Here is an 11,367-nt window from a genome sequence, read left to right on the forward strand (position 1 = left end):
GGAACGAGCCAAGTCTTTCAGATCATTGCAGGCACTGTTAGATTTTCAGGGACACATTTCTAAAATATGAATGCTCTCCTCCTATTAGAAAAAAATAACTAGAGAATTACAGAAATCTAACCTCAAATGGTGGTAAGTAAGAATGGAAGTGAATTCGTGACAATTCATAACCATTTTGTGTTGCAAACATTTGCTCCTTCAGAATAACATGCTTCGGTAAATTTGTAAGAGCTACAGCCTTCAGCAATAGCTTGTTTTATACATGTGAGGTTCTTAAAACAGATAATAATTTAAAACATTTAAAAATAATCATGCTTCTATGGAAGTCTGATTTTCTATTTACAGAATTTGTTTTTTTTTTCTGGATAGTTTGGTTACCTACAGAGATAGAAAAGAGGTTAACATAATATCTTGCAGATGTAGTAAATATATGAATATACACATACCAGTAGAATTTCGAATTATGTACAAAAGATACTTTCTCTATTACTGCCAGATGAACATAACAAGTAGTACTTATTATGATTTAGTTGTACAGAGTGGAAGTGAAATAATCCTGCAGATTGAAAGGGACGATAGAATACACTTAAATGAATAGAAAAAGCTTTAAGTTATTACGTTTTGTGATTAAATGAAGCCTATAGTTAATTAGAAAATTGAGTTGGGAGTTTCAGCAGTCTGGTAACATCGCCACTAACACACTGCTCTTTCTTCTTGTAATACAGATGTAAGATGTCAACGAACTAAGGTCTGTCTGCCGAGGCGAACTACATCTCCTTTCTGGCTACAATAGGGTTTTTAAATTAAATTTACATGAAAACTGTCCATGCTATTGAAATATGCTGGAAGGATAAATGATTCTTCATTAGATTTCATATCGATATGGACAAAAAAATCACGATCCTACTTACAATAGTTACCGAATAAGAAGGTGTTAAACATTTGGGGAAATTCCCCCCCCTCCCCCCATCAATATGGTATTACACATTTTTGTTACAAGCAACATGAGCTATTTGCTCTAAAAATTTGCAGGGTTATTTCACTTCCACAATGTATATAAATAATATGTTTAATTCTGTTCGCAAGAGTGGCACATTTAAAATTTGAAAGCCATTTCATATTTCTGAACATATATTTCTTCTTTTTGAACGTCTTTCCTTCTTTCTCTTTCTGCTCCTTTTCTTATTCTTCATCTTTTTCCTAACTTTCATACAGTTTTATTCAGAAATCGTATTTTATTTAAAGAATGTAGTTTCAAGGACTAGTAAAGTTTGGTTCCCTCTTCTAGATCCCTGGCTGCCTAAGCAATATAGTAGGCCTACTGGTACAGGGCTTTGTTTACAATTCTTGCCTGCTCACACGTTGTTTTAAGTCTGGGCTACTGTTCATGCCACTGCCTTATTAATTCCACTTTCCCTTTCCCACTTTTTCCGACAATTCATGTCTGAATTTGTTTGCTGATGGTCTCACTGCAGTATACATTCAGTATAATCCAGACACACACTTTCATCTCAAACAGCCGAAATAACTAAAATGCTCTCTCAATTAATAACACACAATAAAAGAATTGTATTCCAATGGATACCATCCCATTGTGGAATCCTGAGAAACGAGAATGCAAATGCTTTAGCAAAGAAGGGCAGCACTGCTACTTATAGACCTGTTAGTAAATCTACGTATTACTCTGTGAAAAGATTTATTAAATCTACATACTTAGACTTCAACAAACAAAATTTGATAACACAATCCCAAGGGAAAAAAATGGAACTCTCTGCGTCATAATCCACAGTTAATCCCCGATTTACCACGAAAATTGTCTAACTGCATTTAGATTGGGAACAGACCATGACTGTTTGGCCAAACACCTGCATAGAATTGGAATATATCAGTCCCCTAACTGCCCATTGTGCAACTCAAACCAAGAAATGGATTCGGAACACCTCAAAATCTGTGCTGACCACGATAATACCTTTGAAAAATATTGGAGTGCAAGAGGTCAAATGACTTCATTGTCAAACGCCTGGCATTAGGGAAACGACAACATTCATTCGCTAAGATTATTAGACAATTGACTCTAGAGTAACGCATTTTTCGGTGTAAGTGTTATTTTAAATAAAAATCAGCTCATAATGCGCGTGTGAAATTTATTCAGACATTTCTTGAGCAATTATCTCCTTTCAGAACTGCACCCAATTCACGATATCCTGCAAAAATTTGAATCTACTAATTAGTGCAAAACAAAAAAACACGAGTGGAAACATACTGTTTTAGCAGCGAAAAATCTAGTCGAAGTTGGCGCAAATCTTGAACATATGGGAACAAAATCACAAAGTTTACAAAACAACACCTCACACATTGGAAGAACTAGAAAACATTAGAAATGAAATCAGAAACATCACAGTGGTCGAACTTAATCGTGTCAGTCAGAATGTTTTTTTTCCCCGATACAATTCCTGTTTAGCCAAGGAAGGACGATATTTCCAGCATCTTCTATAAGGTAAGATTTTTTACAAACTTCAGAAAACAGAGTTGAAGTACAGACACCGCCAGCTGCAAGTACACTTAATAGCTGAGATGTAAAACACACAGAGCCACTGGCATAGATCAGTCGTCTAAGGCACTTCCTTCCGATCAGGAGTTGTATTCGGGTGTGGGTTCGATTCCCACCTGGGCTCATAATGGTTGGGTTTTTTCCGAGGTTTTTCTCCAACCATAAGGCAAATATCAAGTAATCTATGGCGAATTCTCGCCCTTATCTCGCCAAATACCATTTCACTATCACCAATCCAATCCACGCTAAATAACCTAGTAGTTGATACAGCGTCGTTAAATAATCAACTAAAAAAGGCATGCAGGAGCAGTCAGGCTTTGTAAATAAAGCCCTGTAGTGACTTGCCATCTATTCATATATCAAACATATTTCTGATGTATTTTACTGAGAAAGACTGCTATATTGAAGATGGATGGGATAGTAGCAATGCACTGGAAGAGACTTTTCTAAATGGAAGTTTCTGTTCCGAATAATGGCTACCCCACTTCTGATCTCTCCTCTCCTTAGATCTATCATTTTTCAGAGAAATAACTGAGTCCCACTAATGGGTACTGAGAGCTGGGAATCAAACTTTATATGAATAGTTAAATAATTTATGGCACTAATAAGTATTTTATAATTGAATCGGTCGGAGCTAAAAGGAACTAAGTCAAAATATGCAGTTTTGGGTTATGCAACAATTTGAACAACAGATGTCATGCGCATTGAACGGTGGAAGAAGGAACGAAGACTTTTAAATATTCTTTTGCCTTCTATAACATAAAAATATAATACAGTATTTGTGTTATTAGTGGAATGTTTTTTGCTTCTTTTGAAAAGTTGTTAAAAGTGACTTAGTTCCTTTTAGCTCCGACAATTATAATCATCATCATAATCTAGGTCATCTCCCTCTGGAATCTCTTCCAAAGTTCTCTATCTTTCCCTATTTATCCTTTTTAATTATTTACACTTCATATATTTTCTGACTGTATTCAACATGTTCCATGGTGGGTAACTTTTGGTGCTGGATCCCGGACTCATTTCACCGTCATTATCACCTTCATAACATTCAGACGCTAAATAACCTACTTAAAAAAAAAAACATGTTCCTAGTCTTCCTAAAGGCCATTTAGCTATTATGTAATTTATAAAGGCGACTTCCATTCTTCTAACATACAAATATATCGTATTCTCTTTTATTTTATCAGTGATATTAGATTTTAACTTTAAATTTTCTCCTCACTGAGTCATTTCTAATAACATCCCTTAAATTTTCTACCCACTAAGCCATTTCTAATAATATTCCTTCTCCTAATTTCTTCTGTTGCTCTCAAAATGGCATTTTGGTTGCTTGCATTGTGCTTAGATATCTTGCTGACATGGTCCATATGTTGTAATTATAATTGTTTGTGTAAATGTCTTTGCGTGAGTGGAAAGATAAATCAACACAGATGTATTTTATTATGGGTCCAATGTTAATTCATCCAACCAGAGTCAAAGTATAACTTGTATCTTGTCGATACAAAGGTTATATCAGCGAGGTTGGTTTCTTTAATTACATTTATAATTTTCCGAAGAGTGTAAATAAAAATCAGTTGTTAAGAACCTGCTCTCAAATTAAACATATTCTTAATATTTCATTGCGTAATTACTCATTAATTTTACATTAAATCTGTTTATGCTCTTTGATTGAATGTATAATAATATTTCTGTGCCTTCTCTGGCCCTTCCTATACTTTGATTAAAATTACTTTGTGATCGTCAGGTGATGTATTCTTAGAGCAATGTTGCCGTATATTTCTTCCAGTACTTGATGCATGCAAGTAATCTGTCGGTGTGTTTCGAAACTAAACAAATGTCATGCCACGAGAACAAAATTACAAAATAAACACAGGTAATAAAATAATGAAACAATAATAACAAATGAAACAAATACATTTAACAGTGAATTAAACTACAACAGCACCAATAATAACTATATAACAAAATAGAACAAAGTCGTTTACATTAGCTAGGAAATGGTACACACAAGTCAATCAGCAGACGAAATAGAAATACGAACAAGCGTGGCTTTGTCCAGGAAATGAACTGGCAACAATGTCACAACTCAGAATGGGCTGTGATTTGTTGTTGCTATAGCAACCGTGGTATCGATAACTTCCTGTTAACACACTTCCTGTGCAGTCACAAAGTAATTTTAATCAAAGTATAACAATATTTTCTTAGTATTTCAAGTATGGTCTGCAAATATAGTTTGCCACTCATATACGTACATCTCGTTGGTAGCTCTTACAGGGAATATTATATCTTGCAATGCTACAATCAGTTAGACATTGATCCGTTTCAGGAACTTAAAAAATCTTTATAAAAATAATTAAGTCTTCTACTTTGTGTTGGTGGCATATATTAGGGCACAGTTGCGCATTACGTTCTCATGTAATTTTCCATTAAGTCCTTGTAATGACTGCTTTTCATTTTGTTTGTGATTTAGATTTTTCAAGAAATTTCTGTATTTATGTGGAGGTTCAAAAGTAATGCAATGTTTGTTTCCTGAAGAAAGCAAAAAACAAAACATTCTCCTGTTCAACAGATACGAAACTAATACGTAGAGACAAACAGTTGCATTCTGTTTTCTCGTTTGTTTCTTGCCAAAGAGCTGACAGTGAAAGATATGCTGCTTTTATAGTGATGATAAACATTTGCCCATTTCTCAGATATTAATTTCAGGACACATGTTTGTAAGACTTTTATTTCTTGTTTTGATGCATAATAACTTCTCTCTAAATATTGGAACCTCTTTTCAGAAAACACTATATAAATAAGTTTCTGACTCTGTATGTTTCAATAGAAAACAGATTTTTATTGCTGTAGAGCTGCTACAAGAAAGTTCATACAGTCCACTGCCAACAAGTATTACATAAGAAAGCCTGCACCTTTCAAATACACAAATTGCAAAATGACATCTTTAAAGGAATTTCGTTAAATAAAATCAGATCCACAGTCTTTATTCATCATCCTGTGTAGTTTAAATAGAGTATCTTGTGCAACTGGTTTATATGTGGCTTGATATTTAAATGTTATATTTTTATAAAATATATTGATCCTCTTCAAAATATGCAAAATCCAGATTAGCAGAAACCAGAAAACCATAGTTTACTATATTTGAAACCATTATGTTGGATAAGTGAGTTCTACACTTTTCTTTCCCCTCCCTCGGCCGAATTTGAAAGTGAAAAGACTTTGAGAAAATGATCTACAAAGTGCCATTTAAAAGATGGGTAGTCCACAGAACCCGGAACAAATTATGAATGTATAAATTACAAACCATAATGGACAACAAACAATTTTAATCTGCATGTAAATTTGGGAGTTCAAATATATTCAGCTTCAGTCTACAATTTTAAATTATTAGTTGTACCTTACTAAACAGTCAAGCTAATTCACCTTGACACGAAAAAAAAAAAAACTTTCTTTTTCTGTTACCAGTATTCCTTGCATTGGGATTCTTTGTTAAACACATTTTTCCTGGTTACTGCTTATGTGCCATATTGTACCGGTAATGTAAGACTTTACATACAATTTATAATCTGATTGAACACAAAAGTGAATAAGGTACTGTATATGATGTCTAATTAAATCTGAAAGATATTATTTTTTTCGTAATTGAAACAAGTTTTTACAACGAAATTGAGTAGAACTATTTGTTTATCCAGACCAAAGGTCAGATGGTCTGTCACTACATAATGGAAGCTGTTTGTGAGAGAAAACCAAATAGCTGTAATTTGGTGGTACGTATATAGTTGCAGTAAACTTTATATTTTTTACGTTAACAAATAATATTCCAAATCATAACTAAGTGCACAAGCAAGCCTTCATTCTCGAAGACTGCATCTTAAAGACTATTTTCTTGAGAATAGAAAACTGTATGCTTAAAAAAATTGAAAGATATGTACGGTAATTTGTACTCATTGTTGCTAATTTCTCATATCTGAATTGAATTGGTTCTATAGAAATGAGTGTGTAGAATGTTTCTTCTTTTAAGTTTGCCAATATTTGTCAGGAATTGTGTTTTTAAATATACACATAAGCTCATTATTTCTTGCGCAACCATGAGTGGATAAAAATTAATATTGCTTAATTAAGAACAGTTTTGAAAATAAATACAGAATACTCTGATGTTTCTCAATGAACCATTAATTAATTAATCAATCAATCAATTGTTTATACTATATGAATATTATTTAGCTACCATAAAGCAATAAATTAAAAAATGTTGGGGAACTTACACTAATTTTGTAAAGGAATAGAATGAATCCCAGAACTATATGATGCAGTTTCAATCGACATATAAAAGTGATGTGTTTTTCATGCCATTTTTCTGCATACACTTCGAAAATGCGGTTTATAGTGTGTTAAATATAAATCAACACTAAAAGAAGAAAAACATTTTGTAAACAAAGTAGTATACCGATAATAATTATGTAAATTAATATACTGTACCCTACCATATATACTTGCATTATATCTTAAAGAAAACAGAGAAAGTGGAACATGTACGGGAAAAACGTATTACAAAAAATGAAATGTCTTCAGTTGTTAATAATCAAAATTATAAGAAAGATACGTATGTTCCTCTATATGCAAACTAAGAGTGGTATGCAGATATTTTTAAAGATTTTTTCCACATGTATTACAAATCTGAGTATAAATAGCTAATGTTATAATATAAATATCGTATAAAATACGTTTCAAGTTCCTAAGTTGTATTTTCAGAATATAAAATATTTCATAAGTAAAATTTTATATCCTTGTATGCAGGATTCCATGAGTATTTACATATTTCTTAGTAATGACATAGATTTAAAATGCTAACATTGCTTCATTTTTGTGAAACAAATATTAGTTTTGAAGTGTCATAATGTAACAGCATAATAATTTTATTTGAATCGAAGTAATATTGTTATTCTAAATAAAACTAAACGTAAAACGAATTTGTATAATAAATGTTAATATGTATTTAAAAAAATTGGAAAACATTTCTTTCTTTCTTCAGTACTGCTATCTATGGCTCTTTGGCCCGTTTTTGGGCCATGGCCTCCCAAATTCTCGCTCTCCATTCTTCTCTGTCCCTTGCTGCCACCTTCTAGTTCCGCAATCGCAACAAACTGGTAGTATCTTCTTGAACCATATCCTCCCATCTATTCCGTGGTTTTCCAACAGGTCTTTTTCCTCCATATTGCCCCTCTAAAGTTCTCCTTGGTATCCTTCCTTTCTCCATCCCGACTATATGTCCTGCCCAATACAGTCTCCTGATATCTTTCTGCACGCGTCAATGAAATTAGCTCAAATATCTTTTACATATTTACCATAAATGAATACAGTGTGTGAATTATTTTCAGAAAAATGAATTTGTTAACGTGATGAGAGAAGTTTCTTGCAAACATTTCCTGTAAGAAGAGAGCATCTATTTGTTTAGATCAACTATTCCCAACTGGCGAAAGTTTGTGTAAAGGACAAATCAAGAGATTCGGAACTAGAACAAAGGGTACTTAATTGCTTTCTTATTGACATGAAGACCATCGACTGATGCACTTTTACTTAATTCTCACGGAAATAAATTTATTTATTGCATGTTATTGGCTGATGGATTATTTAGTTTGTTCAAATATTTACTTATGTGCGACTTTTGGAGTTTTGCATAGTGTCATACAGAAAGAATCAAACCTAAGGTACCAGTTGTCTTAGCTCCACCGAGGACCAACTGCGACTGCTGTCTGAAAGTTAATCTCTTGTCTAGGAAGACTCCAACATATTTAGCTGATGAACTAAATGTAACTGCTTGGTTTTAAATACGAAGTGGCTCACTTATAAGGGGAAATCGTCTTGTGAATATGACAACATGTGATTTTGTGCTATTTTGAGCCAATATCTCGTTGACCATTATGTTATTTGGTCGAGGGCTTCTTGCAGAAGTACGGTATGTTTATAGGCATACAGTATGTTAAAATGTTTCATATATAATGAATATATATGCTGACCTGCTATGGCACTAAAATCGTCTTCCAGTGGCTTAAGGAGGGAAAGTTGGTGATCAACAAGATCTCACAACTAGATCCAGTGGACCCGTCGACCAACAGCAGGTGTGGTCCTCCAGACATTCTGGGGGTTGTGTGTGAATGAAGTAGCCACCAAAACATTAAAATATGGTGTTCACTTGAATCGGCTACAACTTGCTATTTAACACAATCTCAAGGGAAAAAAATGGAACACTCTGCATCATAATGCACAGTTGATTCTCGATTTACCACGCAAATCATCTGTAGCTGCATTTAGATTGGCAACAGGCCATGACTGTTTGGCCAAGCATCTGCATAGAATTGGAATGTATCAGTCTCCTAACTGTCCATTGTGCAACTCAAATCAAGAAATGGATTCAGAACATCTCAAAATCTGTGCGTCAGTGGCTAACCATGACAATATCTTTGAAAAATATTGGAGTGCAAGAGGTCAAATGACTTTATTGCCAAATGCCTGGCATTAGAAAACAACAACATATAATGATTGTTTCGTCTTCATAGAGAGCATGCTGGCATTTTGAGTGTGAAGGGATACCTTGGATTTAAGCTGAATGTAGAATTGGGCTCGATATAGAAAAACATAATAGACAACATCATAAGAATGACTAAATGCAAACAAGGAATCACAACACAAACCTAAGAACAAAATAAATACATCACACTAACATACGAAAACAAGAACACATACAAGATTGCATCATATTTCAAGAAACTAAAATACAACATTGCATACTGAACACACTACAAAAGCAAACTATCATGCAATAGTTACTATGATTTCTACATTGGACAGACTGGAATATCATTTCAAACACGTTACAAAGAACATATCACAGTCATAACCAAACCACACAACAATTGAGGAGCATTTTTGCAAAAGTCGATAGATGCAGAAATCAAGATTTTACAGAAATTACACCAAGTGACAGGATCTATCGAGTTTTGAAAAAAACCTGGAAGGTTTGGTACTCTCTACATACGGTATGAATCAAGTTTTAGTAAATCTGATTTCATAGATCGATTCGAAATTTTCTCGGGCTTCCAGCCAGGTCATAAGTTGGTGATCCACCGACGTTTCGAGGATGTTCATCTTCCTCATCTTCAGGGTTAAATGATATCTGAGGGTACCTAGCTCCTTAATTTATAGTGCCAGAGGGAGTCAGCCGAGGAGCTGTGCGCCGATTGGCTGTTACTAGTGCGGACCGCGGCGAGAACGTTGCCGACGTGTCGTCTTGCTTTGTGCTTTCCGGCTGAATGACCTTGGATCTCACAGTGGGCTCGGCGAATGAGTTCTCCGCTGATGACAGCCTGTCGTCCAGGCTATTAAATTTCTCACCGCCCGGACGACGGGCTGTCATCAGCGGAGAACTCGTCCGCCAAGCCCACCGTGAGACCCAAGGTCATTCAGCCAGAAAGCACAAAGCAAGATGACACGTCGGCAACGTTCTCGCCGCGGTCCGCACTAATAACAGCCAATCGGCGCACAGCTCCTTGGCTGACTCCCTCTGGCACTATAAATTAAGGAGCTAGGTACCCTCAGATATCATTTAACCCTGAAGATGAGGAAGATGAACATCCTCGAAACGTCGGTGGATCACCAACTTATGACCTGGCTGGGAGCCCGAGAAAATTTCGAATTATCACGTCGCCAGGAAAGCTTCAGTAGTTATTTCATAGATCGATTCCGGAGGTAGAAAACATACGATATCCATATGTAATTCACTTTCTAAAATTTCTGCATCTATCGACTTTTGCAAAAACACTCCTCAATTCACCCTACGCAGAACAAATCACAAACTCCAATTACAACTACAGCAACACAGACACTGACATGAAAATACTACACATCCAGCCAAAAACCAGAAACTTGACACTCTAGAACAATATGAAATTTACAGACATACAAAAACACACCCACAGCACATCCTGAACACTCAACTCAATTTCAAAACACACACCCTTCTCGACACAATCATGAACACACCCCTCCACAACAGGAAACCAGAAGATAGGACCTTTACTAGGTTTCAGTCAATGAAGGATACCACTTTGAAACTAATCAGATAATTTTCTAAAGTTTAACACAGTATAGAAGTTATAAAGTTAATCAGTTAATATAGAATTTTGAGGTACATACTACATGAATTGGTTTAGAGGTGGAATTCGTTTGTGATACAAACTCGAAATGTTCTTTGTTCCAGGTAGTTTATTATAAAGTGAATGTATACATCGGGAATTGAGAGTTTTGTAATTTATAAGGAAGTCTGTCATACCAGATGGTATTGAATGCTTGCTCCATATCCAAAAATATAGCAACAGTTATATTGTTGGGATAAGAATCCTGGCTGTCTAGTTTGTCAACTTGGCCATTGGTTTCTGAGTGTTGCGTTCTGGTCTGAATCCAGATTGTTAGTTTTGGGTTACCGGTACATCTAGACATCTAGTATGTTTAAGATCGGGTTTAATGGCAACAAAAGTTTTTCCATTATCTTCCCTAGGAAGTCAAGTAAGCTTATCGGCCTGAAGCTTGAAGAAAGTGTGGAGTCCTTTTCTGGTTTGTGGATTGCAATAATAATGGCTTCTTTCTCTGTCTGTTTGAAATAGATGAGTTTGAAACAGGCATTGTGTATCTTCGTTAGGTGTATCATGGAGCATTGAGGTAATCACTTTAATGCTTATGAGGGAATATTGTCTGGACCAACTGCTTTCTGGAGTGAGATTGTACGAATTATATTTTGTAGAGCTCATGTAGTGGTGACC

Source organism: Periplaneta americana, chromosome 1 (assembly GCF_040183065.1).
Source record: "Periplaneta americana isolate PAMFEO1 chromosome 1, P.americana_PAMFEO1_priV1, whole genome shotgun sequence".
Lineage (NCBI taxonomy): Eukaryota > Metazoa > Arthropoda > Insecta > Blattodea > Blattidae > Periplaneta > Periplaneta americana.